General features: G+C 23.2%; 1 protein-coding gene across 2 annotated transcripts in view; it reads right to left on the bottom strand.

Moving 5' to 3' along the window:
- The window catches only part of LOC129608916 (uncharacterized), a 73,469-nt gene that overhangs the window by 42,781 nt on the left and 14,472 nt on the right, over positions 1-16,216 (bottom strand). The gene's annotated exons all lie outside the window — the stretch shown is intronic.

Here is a 16,216-nt window from a genome sequence, read left to right as displayed (position 1 = left end):
AATTAATGTTCTATCCGAGGAACGGATAGAACAGGATAAAACTAACAGCTACATTTCAATTTCGAAAATGTACACATTTTCCATTGTTTACAATTGGCAACAATATTTGTTAACCAATAAGAGGTTTTCATTTTTAAATCCTTTCATTATAATAGAAATGAGTGTTTATAATGTTGCCATATTGTATTAATATTGTCAATCAAGATTATGGTTATTGTGTTTTGTTTTTTTTTTTCAATTTTAACAATTAATCAATTTATTTTACTTTAAGTTAGAAGTATATAAAATTTGTAAAGAACTTCTTTTCTTTGTATCTCAAATACTTAGTTTATTATAAAGAAACTTTTACTTTTATTCATTCAGTTTTTTGTGGTTTCTCTTTATCTCTACATGTATAAGTGAATTTTATGTGTTTGTGATACAAAGTAAAAACTTCACCTTCAATTGTTCTATTTCTTTTTTTTTTTGGTTTCTCAACAAAAAGGAATCAATTAAAATATATTAACTTTTGTATATGTGTACTTGTGTAACCTTTACAGTAAAGACGGCAATTATTAAGGGAATCAGGTTAAAAAAAGAAGAAGAACGAAAAAAACAGAATTCATATGTTTCCTTTTTAGCTTTTTTCTCCTTTTCATATAGTACTTCTATAAACACCATAGAACCAACAATTAATCTTGGGTCCCTATTATATCATCTGCAGTAAAGTACCATTCTCTTTTCTATTTTCTTTTGTAATATCAATTCCTCTTCTGACAAAAAAAAAAAAACTGCATGGTTTCTACGTATAATGGCTGGTTGGTTTTTTTTTTTTTCCAAAAGTATAATTGGTAAGAATGAGTTGAAAATGTCGTTATTTTGGTTTCAGGTGAAGAATGTTCCCCATAATTTATATTATGTAGATTTTGTTCTCTTATATCCTCTATTCAAAATTATATTTACATCTCTGTATTCATTTATATATGTGTATGTATATATGTGATTATTTTTAAAGGTGAGAAGGAAACTCATTATCCTTTATTTTGAGAATTCTTTTTACCTACATGTAGTTTATGTGGAAGGTAGTTTTTTCTCATATATAATAATTGTGAGTATATATAGTGTGGTTGTTTATTTTAAAGGTGTTATATAGTGGCCTTCTATTTTTTTTTGTTTTTTAGAATTGCAGAGAAGAACAAAAGATGGAATAAAAGAGGAAAAACAAAAATCGGAAACACATTATGCGGAAGCACAATGTACAGTACAAGTGTGGTTATTTTTCAAAATAATTACGGTATTATGTGAGTGTGAAAAAGAAAAAAATTGAAAAAATGAACGTTCTTTCAGGCAAATTTTCTTAAATTTTGATGATTAAAACTTGTTGCGAAAAAGAGAAAAAAAATTATTTTTTTTCCTCATATTTATGCGGATAATAAAATGAGGTTTTTGGCACTACTACAAAATTTAGGTGAACTTGTTACAGGAAATGTGTGTATCTATTTTTAATAAAGATTATTCTGTTTAACTATAATCAATCTTAGAATCAGAATCATATAAGAATTTGGAATATGTTCATACTAATGCTTTAGATACAGTCTGAAATAAAACGTTCCTAATTTAGACTGCTGTTCTAAAACTTCATAATTCATAAATTCCGATTTATTCAATAGTTTCGATTCAATTAAGAGTTTGCTATAATATTTTTAACATTGGTGCAATATCTTGAAAATTTTCAAATAACATATAAAAGAATACGTACAGGAGTCTTCTAAAAAAATAATGATAGAAGTTGATTAGTTTTACAGAGATTGATCTAACGCCATTTAATGTAATAGAGAGTATCGCAGACTCTGGTTTTTAATTCTTCGGATTACCCGACTATATACGGCTATATCCGATCCGAATATAGCCGGTTATCAAAAGTATCAATTACAATGTTTTTGTATAGAAATTGTTTTAAAGGTAAATAATTCGGTATTTTATGTAAGCTATTGATTTGTAATACACAACAACCCTAGTATTATTATTGAAAACTTTTTAATTTTATAATTGCAGTCGTTTATACGAGAAGAGCTTATTTCTGTTCAAATTTATCATTGATTTCGTTCGTAATGCAACTATTTATAGTTTTGATTTAAAAAAAATTCTTTAGATGGCAATATAGTAAATTTTAAATTCAAATAAAGTATAAATAGAATGCATTTTTTTGTTTAATATTTTTAATTTTGAAATCTCTTCCTGAAAAATTTTTGGGAAATTTACAATATAAGATTTGAGTTAAAGTGAGTGAGGCAATCCTTCAATACCCATAAATTGCCGGAAGAAAACATTAATTTATTTAACAGAATAGATTGCTGCTTAAGATGAAAACGTAGTTAAAAATTCCGGCCTACATAATTTTTTATATGTAAACCGAAATTCTAAAAAAATTTGGCACTTATACAATAAATATTTCGAATCCACTGGTCATTTTGTTGTAGTTCAAATCAAATTCTTGGAGATTTTAATAACTAATTTTGAATTCTTCATTATATTTGTCATTTATATTCGCATTTATGCAATCAAGGTATCATAATTTATCAGAATTTTTAAATATTATAATTTGTTTCCCAAAAATATTTCATCGGATATTCCTAGTTTGTAAAAAATGGTGAATATCCGACAAACAAAATTTTCAATAGGGGAAATAAAATATTTTATTTTTACGTCATTGTACTTTTTTTTCTTCCCTTTTCTAATTTTATTAAATCCTTTATTACAACGCACCCTTATATTATTTAACAAAAAAAAACAGATCCTTTAAACGAAAAGAACTTTAATACCATAAAGATTTTTTTCTTTCCATAATTTTATAATAGAATGCACCTATAAAATATTTTCATCCATTATTATTATATTTTAATTTTATATATGTAAAAATAAAATAAAAACAAAAAAATCGAATAAAATTTTCAAGTAAAAATTCTCTCTTTCTGTTGTAATCCTTTTCCTTTTTCTTTGTATAAAAACGGTAGTGGAATTAATTTAAACATGCAAAAGATAAAAATGAAAATAAGAAGAAGAGACAATTTCATTTTCCCTTGAAAAATCGCATTTTTTTTTTCGAAAGAGGAAGAAGTTACAAGAAGATGACGACTACAAAAAAAAAACTTATTTTCCACTGTTGTTATTTTTTTTCTTTTGCTTTCTCTTTTTCTTTTAAAATGTCAAAATACATTATCAGATCCTTCCTATCCACTTTTTATCAAAACGAAAACGTAAAAAAGGACAAAAAAAAAATTGCATTTCACTAGCAAAAAAAAAAAATTTCTATAAAAATCTGAATTTTTTCTCTTCCATTCTTACTCACTCTTCCCACCTCTACCACAACATTTTCATCACCCCTTTATTTTTTGTAGTTTTCCATCACAAAAAAAAAAATCAACATAATTGCCATCCTGTAGGATAGTATAAGGATTTCAATTTATATTTTTTTTTATAATTTAAAGATTTCAATACAAAGGGATGTGTAAAAATTCAAAGGGATGTGTAAAGTATAAGTTATAAACAAAGTTTTCAAAGTGATGAAAGAGGGGAAAAACACAAACCAAAATAAATAAATATAACAAAGAGAAAGAGAAAAAGTAACAAAAGAATATTGTGAATGGATACTCTGTGTGGAATAATATGTACTGTAAATGGCAGTGCAGGAACTCCGATGGATATTTAAAATTAAAGTGAATTTCTTGAACTTTAACCTTTATGGTTGTTTTATTTTGCGTTCTGGTTTTTTTTTTGTGTAGTTTATCCTGTTTATTATTATAGCCTCTAACCTTTTCTCTCATTTCCTTTATGATATTTTTTTTTGTAGTTATATGTAGTATTATTTAGTTTTTTTTGCTCTTTGTGTGTATTTTGTGTGTTTTATAAGTTAAATGAAATTTGTTCATTATATTTTGAATAAATAATTATTTTTTTTACATAATTTCGCGATGAAATCGCAACTATATATATAATGGAAAGTCACTTAAAATTTAAAATTAATTTTGTAAAATTTTTATTATAATTTATGCAGTTTTTAGAACAATAATTGAAAATTTTGGTTTAGAACTTGGATTATAAAAAGGATTTGATTATAATTAATTGAAATCTTTTTTTTTTGTTGAATTTAGAGCTAACCCATTCAGAACTGACCTCAGACCATTCGAAATGCATTAAAAAAAATTAGATCATTATTAGGGTTTAATCTTATTTAATTTTTAAGGTGTACAGACCTAAGAATTTTATATTTAATATAGGAAAAAAAGACTTTCTATTGATTTCAGTTTAGTTTTATTTACAGATGCAGTATGAATATATCAAGAAGATTTTTATCTATTTTATTGATTTTTATGGACATAAAGCTAATGGGTCTGGAATTTTTATTCAATAATATCCAATATTTTAGTGTAAAGTGCATAAATTTCTATATTAATACTAGAAAATTATATGAAGATGAAAAATTATGTTATACTAGAAACAAGACAATTGAGGCAAAAAAAATTTAAAAAAATTACTTTAAAAGTGCTAACGAACATAGTGAAGACTACAGTTACAAATATGTGAAACAATTCTCTTACTCTTTTTGTGGACAATTTACCAGATTTAAATTTGGTTGTCAAAGAAATCCGAAAAAAATTTACTAGAATATTCAATATCAAAGAAATTCGTAAAGAAGCATAGAAAATATTGTTAAATGTTGTGATACGAGTATCAGATGCATTTCAACAAATTCCACAATCACCGTTAACAGTTGGATGCTAACGAAGATATTACTATATTACTAGAACAAATAAATTGTAAAAACATGTATTTGTAAGGCAAATTTTAAATATACAGGCGTACTCTCCCATAACACGTTTTTGTTCAGACGTATATGATACGTTCTAAGAGTAATTGCAAATTCAATTTTTTTATTATTTTAACTTAATTGAAATTTTATTTATTATTTCTGAATTAAAGAAATCAATATTGAATTTATTTTGGTTTAATTTTTCAGGTTAATATTATACGACTAATGTTATTTATTTGAAATTTCCCCCTAGAATTTGTTTTGTTGGAAACAAAAATAACCCGTTAACAGAAGCAGAATCTAAATACTTGTAGGTAGATATGCATAAACGGAACTCTCCCTCCTCCCCTTTATAATTTATTATATAATCCTTTTTTTTTTTTGTCGTCACACTTAATATGACACAAATATGACAAATTAAATTATAATATATGATTTTGAATTTTATAAAGTTATATCAATGTATTTTAGGTATATATAAACCATCATAGTGTTATTGTTATACTCGATTTTTTATCTATAATAGAATTTTTTACGTATTAAAGATATTTTTATAGTGATAGCGTGCCTGTAATTGAATTCTAATATATTATATTTTTATATTTATAAAAATATTCAATAAATATATGTATAAGTATACAGAATTTTTAAAGTTATTATTTTGTTTCTAAAAATGAATTTTTAATGTGCTTGTTATACTATGTTATTAAGTATGACGTGAAAATGTTATACAGTTGTATATATCTTTATAAAGGTATTGAAATATAATTTAGATTTTTCATATGACTTTCTATTAATAAATTTTGTTTTAATAACATTTTACTCTTCCTTTTTAATATATATATCTATATGTCGTGCATATATCCTTGTATTTTTTATACACCAAAAAATATTTACTTCATATCAAAATTTAGTGTTTTTAGTTTGATATTATGGAGTTAATCCTTAACTAATATAAAAAAAATATTTTATGTTCGTTCGAACAATTTTTGACTTCGAGTATATATATTATGAAGTGTATATTAGTTTTAACATATATGTAAGTGATTATGATTTTTGTATGTCATAAATATAAATCAATATTTTTGTTATAAAAATATACATTTGTTATTTATATCAATAATAATAATCGCACTCATTACTGGTATTTTAAGGATTTATAAATTATAAAAATTTAAGTTACTTTTGTGTGTGCTCGTATAATTTGGTTTTATCTTACCATATCTAACGCAGTAATATGTGGAAGTAAATTGGAAAACAGGAGAATCAATGTATATGCAATTTCAAATTTAAAGAAATTTTTTAAGATCTTCAAGGCTTTTTAGGATCTTATATAATAGTTTACTAAATAAACGGTTATAAATTTAAGTTTTGTATAGTTATTAATTAGAGTTAACTGAAATTTTAATTTTTATTTTTCAATAATGTTATATTATTCGTGTAGTCTCTTATATATGAAATTGCAGCCGTGAGTGGCATGTGTGTTAATGTCTTTCGTGAGGTCTAGGCAGGAACTATAATATATTTTAAATTCGTACTGCCTATACGGTTTTAGATTTGTGTTATCACTGAATGGACTTCAATTGTAGCAGTTGAAATTTTAGGCAATGTTATCTCTAACGAATTCCAGTTTTTCACTAAAAGTATAGAACATTCCACATGAAATGGTGTTCAATATTTGAAATTTTAAAGTGTATATAGACTTTTAGTTGACCATATACTGAAATTCTAATTTTCTTTTTTAATTTTCTTTACAAATCAACTAATTTCAATCTCACATAATATTTATGTACATATACAAGCCTTCAAACAGCTTAATCCTTACAAAATTACATAAGGAATTTTTAAAAATAATAAAATAATGCACAAATGATGACTTACTATCAAAATAAAAAATTATTTGTTCCACATGAATCATTAACAGATGGTTTTAAAATAATAACATTTTTTTAACACTTAAAGAAAATACTTTATACACAAAGAAAAATTTCAAACAACGCCATCTAACACTTTAAAAAACTTTAAAATTATTGCTTCTGACGTTATAAAGTCAAATTATCTTTTCTCAAAGTGAAATTATTTCTGCGTTTCATAAGTGAAATTTATCCCATAACATGTCTTAGTTAAATAAAATAAAATTTCAAATTAATTCTCTCTTGTGTTAATATACCTGCTTATATACAAAATGTCTCTCTCTAGAGCATATCGTCATTGTGTCAAAATTGACTTTTTAATCTTTCTTGTGATTATCTAAATAGGAAAATTTTTCTTGAAAAGGGGTAACATATACAATTTCTTTAAGAAATATAACAATTTATTGTTTTAATAAATATGCATATTCTCTATTGAAATTTATAAATAAAAAATTTACTGTTATACAAAATCTTTAAAGTATTATGCAATTTAATTTAAATTCATCTTTAATAATTTTTGATCCAAATTAATTCTTCTAAAATTCTCTCATTTATATTTAAATATTCCTGTAAATTTTTTTAAGAAATTTGATCTTCTAATAATTATTTTTTGGAATAAATATTTTACACTTTATTTTTTACATAATGGAATCAAATAAAATCTATTGAAATTTATTATATAATTTTAAATACCAAAATTCATAAAGGAGAAAAAAACAAAGAAGTATAAGACAACGAATAAAGCAAATAATAACAAAAGAAAAATTGAACGGAAAGTAATTGAGTTGGACATTGAAGATGGATATAAACACTCAAATCAAGTGATATGCAACATTAAGCTTGATAAATCATTTAAAAAAAAAAAAAATATTTATACCTTGACATCATCACTTTGTTTTATACAATATTGAATGAGTATTATAACAAGGAACATTTATCCACCCACACATATATTTCAATTTGTAAAGGGTGATTTTGGTTTGCTATTTGGATTTTTTGTGATATTATTTTTGACAGTTCGTATTTTCTCAATGTCAATGTCAAATTATCTTAATTCAGTTTGTGTCAGCTGTTCACAGTGGAGAGAATTAAACAACACTTCGAAATCATCAATATTTAATAAATATTAAAAAGGAATGCGTCCAGTGTATGCCACGAACTTAATGTCAATTAATTGTAAATCCCCAACTGTCAATTGATCACATCGATCATATAATTTAACGTCTCTATGTTACTGAAGATGTAAATGAAATTTCTTGTTTCTTTTAACCCTTAAGATATTGCATATAATATTCAGGCCGAAATGTGTGGAAAATTGAATTAAAATTAGATTTTTCGAATGAATCACTTAAAATGAAGTCTCTTTCCAATATTTATATGAAAATTTGTTTGGCAAGTGAATAAAATCGATTAATTTCTTCATTCAATTAAAAATTATATGAAAATTTACAAATTTTTCTTTAAATCTGAAAACCAAAAATATTAAAAAAAAAATCACCCATTATACAAATATGAAGGATTCTATACTATCAATGTATTTTATTGTTATTGCATTCAGTCAGACCCCTTTTATAAATTTGTATGTATAAATGTAACTTATATACTTTCGTGTTTTAGGTAATGTATATTACATAATTTATATAAATGTATAAAATGACTATGGATCATAAAATTTGAAGATTAAATGATACGAAGAAATCATCTAAGATGATAAGGATAAGATAAAGAAAAATTTCATTTAAACATGTAAGTACATATATATGCTCAAGTATATTATAAAACATAGGGTGGTTCCGTTCTAAGTGAACTGCTTCATATAAATCCTTATTTATAGAAAATTATAGGTTGGTAACATTTTTTGTATTAGGCTTACATTCACTGTTCAACAGGTTTTAATAAATTAGAATGGTATAGATATTTTATATAGAAAATAAAGCTTATATTTTACAGCGGTTCTATTTGTATTAATGTGAACGAAATTACAATGTTAGGTTCCTCGAAAAATTAGCATGTTTTCGAATTAAAAATTTAATTTTTTTTTCTTTTGAATATTTAAGACATATAGAGATTTATAATAAAAAATTTGTTTTAAGCTTTTAAAATTGTTGAACATAGACAGAAATCTCACACAGAAAAGCAGTCATACTGTAAATTGAAAAAAACAAAAATAACAAAAAAGCAGTTGAAGTTGGATTTGAACCCATTAGTATCTCGAAGAAGCCTCTTAGTTGTTAAATCATTCACTCCATATAAAAACTTAGTCTATATACTTATAAGAGTATGTGAAGCGATTTACAATAATACATTTAGAATGAAACCACGCTGTATGTACACCCATAATTTGAGATATCCTTTATGCAATAACATCAGATGATAAATGGTATCAATATTAAGAATTTGAAACATGAAAGCAATGATATCAAAATATAAATTTATCAACGTTATATACAAAATTTATATAGGAATGGTATGTTTTTTTAAGAAAATATTTTAATATCACTATATATATATATGTTTATTATGAATGTTATTATAAATGTGAATGTATTTGTAAATATTCTCACTAAATGTTATTTTATTTTATTGAATGCAAACCATTTACGAATGCGAACCATTTATTTTACAACAAATTGCTACAAATTGGTGTAATATTAATAAGTTTTAGTGGATTTTGTTGAACTTGTATTATTATACGATAATATCATGTATAACGGTTTATAGTAAAATAATCACGATAGAATTGATTTAATAATTTAATGAATTGAAGAGCAAGTAGGGATTTTTTGCAATATTTCCACTGATTTAAATAATATTTTAGTTCTAGAAATACTCAATAACATTGAATATTTGACTTAAAATATTTACAACATTGTTAAGAACTAGATACATTAGGCAAGTTTTCCCCTTAAATTATGTGGCTTTAGTGTTGTGTTGGTTGGTTTTTTAAAATTAATAGTTGATTATAGTTTTATTCTCCTATAACAAGAAATTATTTTATTTGCGAACAAGTGTCAAATATTTTTCAGTATTCTCTCATGTAAACGGAATTCAAATGTTATCCGTAGCCTATGTTATATGAGAACCAGTACATTTTTTATTGTGAGTATGGGGAAATTTTTGTTTGCAAATTTTTCAAATCATCTCTTTAAATTCTTTGTTTACGCGCCACTGATATAAAATATTACGAAAATTTATAACATATAATAAAAACAAAAAAAAATTTCCCACACAAAAAAAATACGATGAATAAAAAAAAAGTAAAAATAGAAAAATTATCCGATGAGAAGAGGAAAACAGGAAAAAATTTTTATTGGTTTATTTTCCAATAAAAATTGAAAATTTATTACAAGTTTTTTGAAATTTCATTTTTTATATTAAATTATTTGTAACAAAAAAAATCCCAAAGTAAAAAGAGTATTATGCATTTATATACTCGTAGGAGCTATATTGTTGATAAATTCTATTGATATAGAATTTGTGATATTAAAAAATCTATTCAATTGCAAAATTTTGAAAATTACTCCAGTTTAATTTTTTAATATCATTTTTGATACGGAAGTTGCTATGGTGAATTTATAATTTTTCATATTAGCTGTAATTTTTTTTTTGAAATTTTATTAATTTTTAAATATTAAAGAATGAATTATTCGTATTTTTTTCTTGGAAATGTAAAATTTAAAATAAGCGCAGTAATCTTCCTGAAACAAATCTTGGAATTTTGAGTTTCCGACTGCCTTTATAAATGTGAAATGAGTGAGTTCCAATTCAAAAATGTTGTTTACTATATTCAGATAGCCAAATAGGGCAATTTTTAAATACAGATATTCTAATTCAAAATTAACAGAAATGGATTTGATAGTTTTCGATTGTATGCGAACAGTAACAGCTGCGTTTCATTTACATGCGCGAAGTACTCATGATGTTATATGCGTAGTTATCAAACTAAGTTACTCATGTAACATAACTGTGTTACTCATGTTAGAAATGGTAGAAATGGAGCAATCTTTTTCAGTATATAAGTAAAACATAATCCTTATGTCCTAAGTACTTTCACATTCAAATCACATAATTTGACATATAACTCATGATTAAATCATAACGAGCACTTGAAAATGAGTTAAAATAAAATCGAAACAGGTGTCGAGCGATTCTTAAAAAAAAAAATCGTTGTTTTATTTGAAAGAGCTTAATGCTAAATAAAAAATCACCATTTCAAATATGACAATCAAATAATTGACAATTCGAATGTCATAATTAAATTTCAAAATAATTTTCAGAACATACGAATTCGCCAGTTATAAATTCAAAAATGCTATTTCTGTTTACCAGCAACAAATATCTAAATTGCGCACAACTAATCTACTCATTTGTTGGACATGGTGTAATTCTGCTCAGGTTTGGCAGCTCATAGAAGTAGCTTGAAAGCAATTAATGTGTTCATATTAGACTCACAAAATGATTAGTAAAAAATTTGATAAATAGCTGTAGCTATTAAACATATTAATATTCAAAATATGATGCGCCTATATGTATGCAATAACAAAAAAACTGTAAGCCTTACAAAATTCTTATAAACACTAAAAATTTTTTATTTGATTGCATTCTTTTTTAACTGAATTTTTTTAATGTTGATAACTTTTGTATGTATACTTGTTATACTCGTGGATGGTTATTGTATTTTTAAAATATTAAATTTTATTTCTTAAAATTATGTACATACATTATGTATGAACAAAGGAATAAAAAAAGAGATTGAAAATTTATTTTTGAGGATTTTAAAAAAATTATTACAATTGTATGTAATATATATATTGGCGTCGTATGTTTTTTAAAATAATTTATGAAAAACAGATCTGTGTGTCTAGTCATTCTGCATTTAAATTTTGTTATTATTGAATTATTTAACATTGAATTATTTAACAATGATGATTAATTCATAATTGATTTTAATAATTTGATTTAATAAATTTAAATTAAAATTTTCATTTGAATTCCCAAGACAACAGTTAACAGATTTTCTTAGGCGAGTTTCATCGGCATTCACATATTGTTGTGTGATTTTTCTCTTAAACTAAAAAGAAAGCATAAGTTTATTTGGAATTTGTAAAGCTCATTCAGAAATGTAATTGATCATGCATTGAACAAAACCAAATTTTGTCTTTATTTTAAAAATTTATTAAAAATTTTTAATAAATTTAAATTTTTAATTGAATTATTTTTTTAACTCAGGTTTGTTAAATTCTATGCCGTTTTCTTAATTATATATAGAAATAGCTTTTTTCTTTCTATTGTTACAATAGGAAGAAAAAGGATACAAAAACCTCATTTTCTATTGAAATATACTATACTTGAAATATTTGAAAATTTTATGCTAGATAATTCAAAATATAATTAAAAATTTAATTTAAATATTGAAGGTTAAATTAAAATTTAAATAAAATTTTTTGCAAAATTATATAATTCAGAATATAAAATTTCAAATTAAATTTAAAATTTTGAATAGGTGGGTATTATTCGAAAAATCCTTCAACTCTGTTCATTTTAATTCAAAATTTTCTGATTTAAAAAATTCTTACGAAACAGATACTTGAATTAAAAAAAAAAACATATTATAGGAAATATATATTTGTACATACTGAGAGAAAATAAATGTTTTCAGAGAAAATGTGTGATATATGAAAAACACATATGGGACTTGACCACCTTATTACTGACAAAAATTTTAATTAAAATTAAATATGATTTTACTTAACTTTGTAATTGTGAACAAATTACAAATATTTTAATGTAAATCAATAATAATTTTAACTGTTATATTACATATATATATCAAATTTATTTAAATTTTCCTTAAATATGTTTTAGCATATATCGAGAAATGCATATTTTTGTTGACCCTCTCGCAGTGTACTGAATGCAAATTTCAATATTTTGAAAATTAAAAATTAAAATGTTAAATAAATGGGAAAACCTATATATTTTTTGGGGTTAATTTTTTTTCTATATTAAATTTATCTTTCTATATTAAATTTAACATAAAAATATTTTCCCCTTTCGATTTTTACATTAATATATATATATATACTAAATTAAATGGAGAAAAAAAAGACATACTTTCAATGACCCATTTCTGATGACATCGTTAAGAGATTGCGTTCATTTTTGTCTTAATTTTTGTGTTTTGATTTTATATGGTTGAATTGCATTGCAAATTTTATTCGTCGATATGGTCTTTAAATACATTTTATTTCTCATTTTATATATTATTATAATATTTAATAATAATTATATGTATAAGAGTTTTCATAAAAACAGAAAAACAAAATTATACCATTAAAAATGTGTTTAGCAAATACAAAACTTTTATAATGTACAAAAAAGTGTATACTTAATTATTAATATGACCTCAATTTTTCGAACGTTTCTACCAACTTTTAATTAGTATTTAAAAAAAAAATATTATAAATGACTTTTTAGAATTTCATTAAAATTCCATCGAATAATATAAGAAACTTTTTCAACAACGTACAACGAACATTGTACGTAAGAAGAGATTAAAATAGATGAGATGAGAGCAAAAAAGAGAAAAAGAGAAAAAAAAAATTTGATTTAAATTTTTTACATGTTAAAAATTTTTACCTTTTTTTTTGTTTTTTTTTATCTCTTTTTTTTTTTGTTATTAATTGTGTACTTTATCTCTTCAAGTTTTTTTTTTGTGTGTACCCTTAAAAAAATAGAATTTTCTCGAATATTGGATAAGAATTCTTGAATCGATTTTATAAATCTAAGGTTTTAATATATTGGATTAGAATTTTAAGTGGTTTGATATTATGATTTTATAGTTTTAAAAAATATCCGCATGATGGCGAAAATTATGTTTAAATATAAACTCTCTTTAAATTGTAATTTTTTCGTAAATAATTTTACTGATCGTATACATAATGTATATTTCTAGAACTTGGGGCTGATGTCGAGAAAGACTCCAATCCCTTTAAAAAATGCAGTTTATTAAGAAAATGCTGTATTTTGAAATCCATTTCTGTAAAAAATAATGTAGAATTATTAAAGAAAGCCAACATTTCCTCTCGTGGAAGGTAGGGCCATTAATTTAAGCTGTTTTCGGATATAATGTTGTTATGTATATGCGCAATCAATAAATATGCTTTGTTGTAAGTTTTGAAGTTAAATAGACCAAATTATGTTCGTATTCTTAAAGAAAAATTTTAATATAGCAAAACTATATTAATCACAATTTTTAAAATAACGCTGGGCCAAAATAATGAAAATCAATTTTTCTCAAAATAAGAAATTTGCAGAAGCATTGTTTTGACAAAAATGTGATGATGTGGCAATCAGGATTCAAACACTGAAAAATTTCTTTTCTGTTAAAACGGAACACTATACCTGAACCTATTAATCTTAATATTTTAATTCGATTAAATTTTAAATATTAAAACTTGAAAATAGCGAAGAAATAAAAGTTCCGGTGAAAAAAAAACTTTTCAAATGAGAAACATTTTCCAAATCGTTCGTAGACTTTAATATTTATATTTAATGCCAGTCTATTCTCATTAACAGTCCAAAACAATTATTTTTCAATCTAAAATTTCTGTTTTAATTATTTAAAATTCCCATTCTTTGTATCTTTCACTATTTCTCACCTTTTAAGATAATTTTTTAAACTCTTGAGAGAATAAATGAGAGAATCAATTTCTCAGATTTCTCATTTCAATTTTTCATTCTTGTTTCTCGTTTTTTTTTCAATTAGATTTTCATTTTAGACTTTGAAGTACAATATTAATAAAAAAAATATCGGAAAATTTTCATTACTAATTTTTGTTCGTCTGGTTCCATTCCAATTTCCAATTGTCATTTCGATTTCTGAAATACCATCTAATTCTCGTACACCCTATCTACCTTTTAGCTAGTTGTAAATTAATCAATGAATTTGCAAGCTATTTTCATCTTAAAACCCTTTTATTTTTAAAATTAATTGTTAATTTATACGACTTTATAATTTTTTTAAAAAGAAAACTTAATGTTTATTTTAATAATTTTTTTTCCTTTAAGATTTTAATAATAAACTTTGTAAAATATTATAAATAGTTAATAACAATAATAATTATTGTATATAAAAAGCACTTTTAAGTATACAAGAAAAATAAAAGGGAAAATATTATAATAATTTAATTTCCTTTTATAAAAAAAAAATTGAAAAGGAAAAGTCGTCTTTTCTCTATTTTTTTTTTATTAAAATTAAAACTTTATTTTTTTAATAAAACTTAATAATAAAATTCTATACTCTTAATATTCATATATAAATAAATAGTGAATAGGGAGCTATAAAATTTTATATAATAGAAATATTTTTAATCTATATATAAAGTATAAAAATATACACACAACCATATTATTAAAAATTTTCTATTAAAGTAGTTTTTCATTAAATTATTTTAATAATTTAATAAAAATCACAATAACTATATAATATAATATGAAAATATTCATTAAGGCTCCCTTTATTGCAGAGAAGATATTTAAAATTAAAAAGTTACGATATGAGATTGAAATTTTTCGAACCAACCGATTCTGAAATTACTCTGTTTTAAGTTTTATTTTTTTTAAAAGTTATACGAGTTCGAATCCCAAATGAATTTAAAAATTGAAATTTGAAGATTTAAGATTTGCTCTAATAGGTGGTTATATTAACATACGAGATTTGAAATTTGTTTTAGCCGAATAAACAATACATAAATCACGCCAATTAATAGGAAATATTGTGCATTTAAGAAAAATTTCTTTTAAAAATTAATAATAAAATTTTATATTTAAGAGTTTTAAAAAATTGGGGCTTATTTTGATTATCGAATCTCAAAGGGACAGTGATATTTACCGTAAAAATTTCAAAAACTTTATTATAGACACGAATCATTTGTATAAATTCATTTGTGTTTACAATAGTAACATCGAATTTTTTCACTTAGTAATTTGATCAGAATGAACCCATTGTTTTTTTTTTTTGCCAAAAAAAAATTTCAGTCCAGAAATGAATTCCTCTACAAGGAAATTTTTAATATGTATCAAATTCGAATTGTATTTCGTATGATAAAATGTCAAGGTTTAAATCTTTGCTATAAAATATTTAAATTTGATTTATATACTTAATATATTATATCGCTACGGATTAGGTACACAATATTAATTTTGGTAAAATCATGTATCAAAACTAATTAATTAAATAATTTATAAAATTAACATTTAATTATATTTAAATCGAAATTACATAATAGCAGAATTTAATTGTAAGTTTGGAAATATTGCAAATATTTGAAGCTTCATTTCAAAAGTTATTTAAGTAAAAATAAATCCTAGTATATAGAAAGCAATCTGGTAAAGCAAGTAAAATTGCAACATTTTAAGAACTCTTAAATTTTAAACTTTTGTAATAAAATTTATAGGAGCGATTAAAAATAATTATTATCAATTATGCCATTAATTTTCAAATTAATTAACA

Source organism: Condylostylus longicornis, unplaced genomic scaffold (genome assembly GCF_029603195.1).
Source record: "Condylostylus longicornis isolate FDR11 unplaced genomic scaffold, ASM2960319v2 ptg000038l, whole genome shotgun sequence".
Classification (NCBI taxonomy): Eukaryota; Metazoa; Arthropoda; class Insecta; order Diptera; family Dolichopodidae; genus Condylostylus; species Condylostylus longicornis.
The sequence above is the reverse complement of the archived record's forward strand: the minus strand, read 5'-3'. Positions and strand labels throughout refer to the sequence as shown.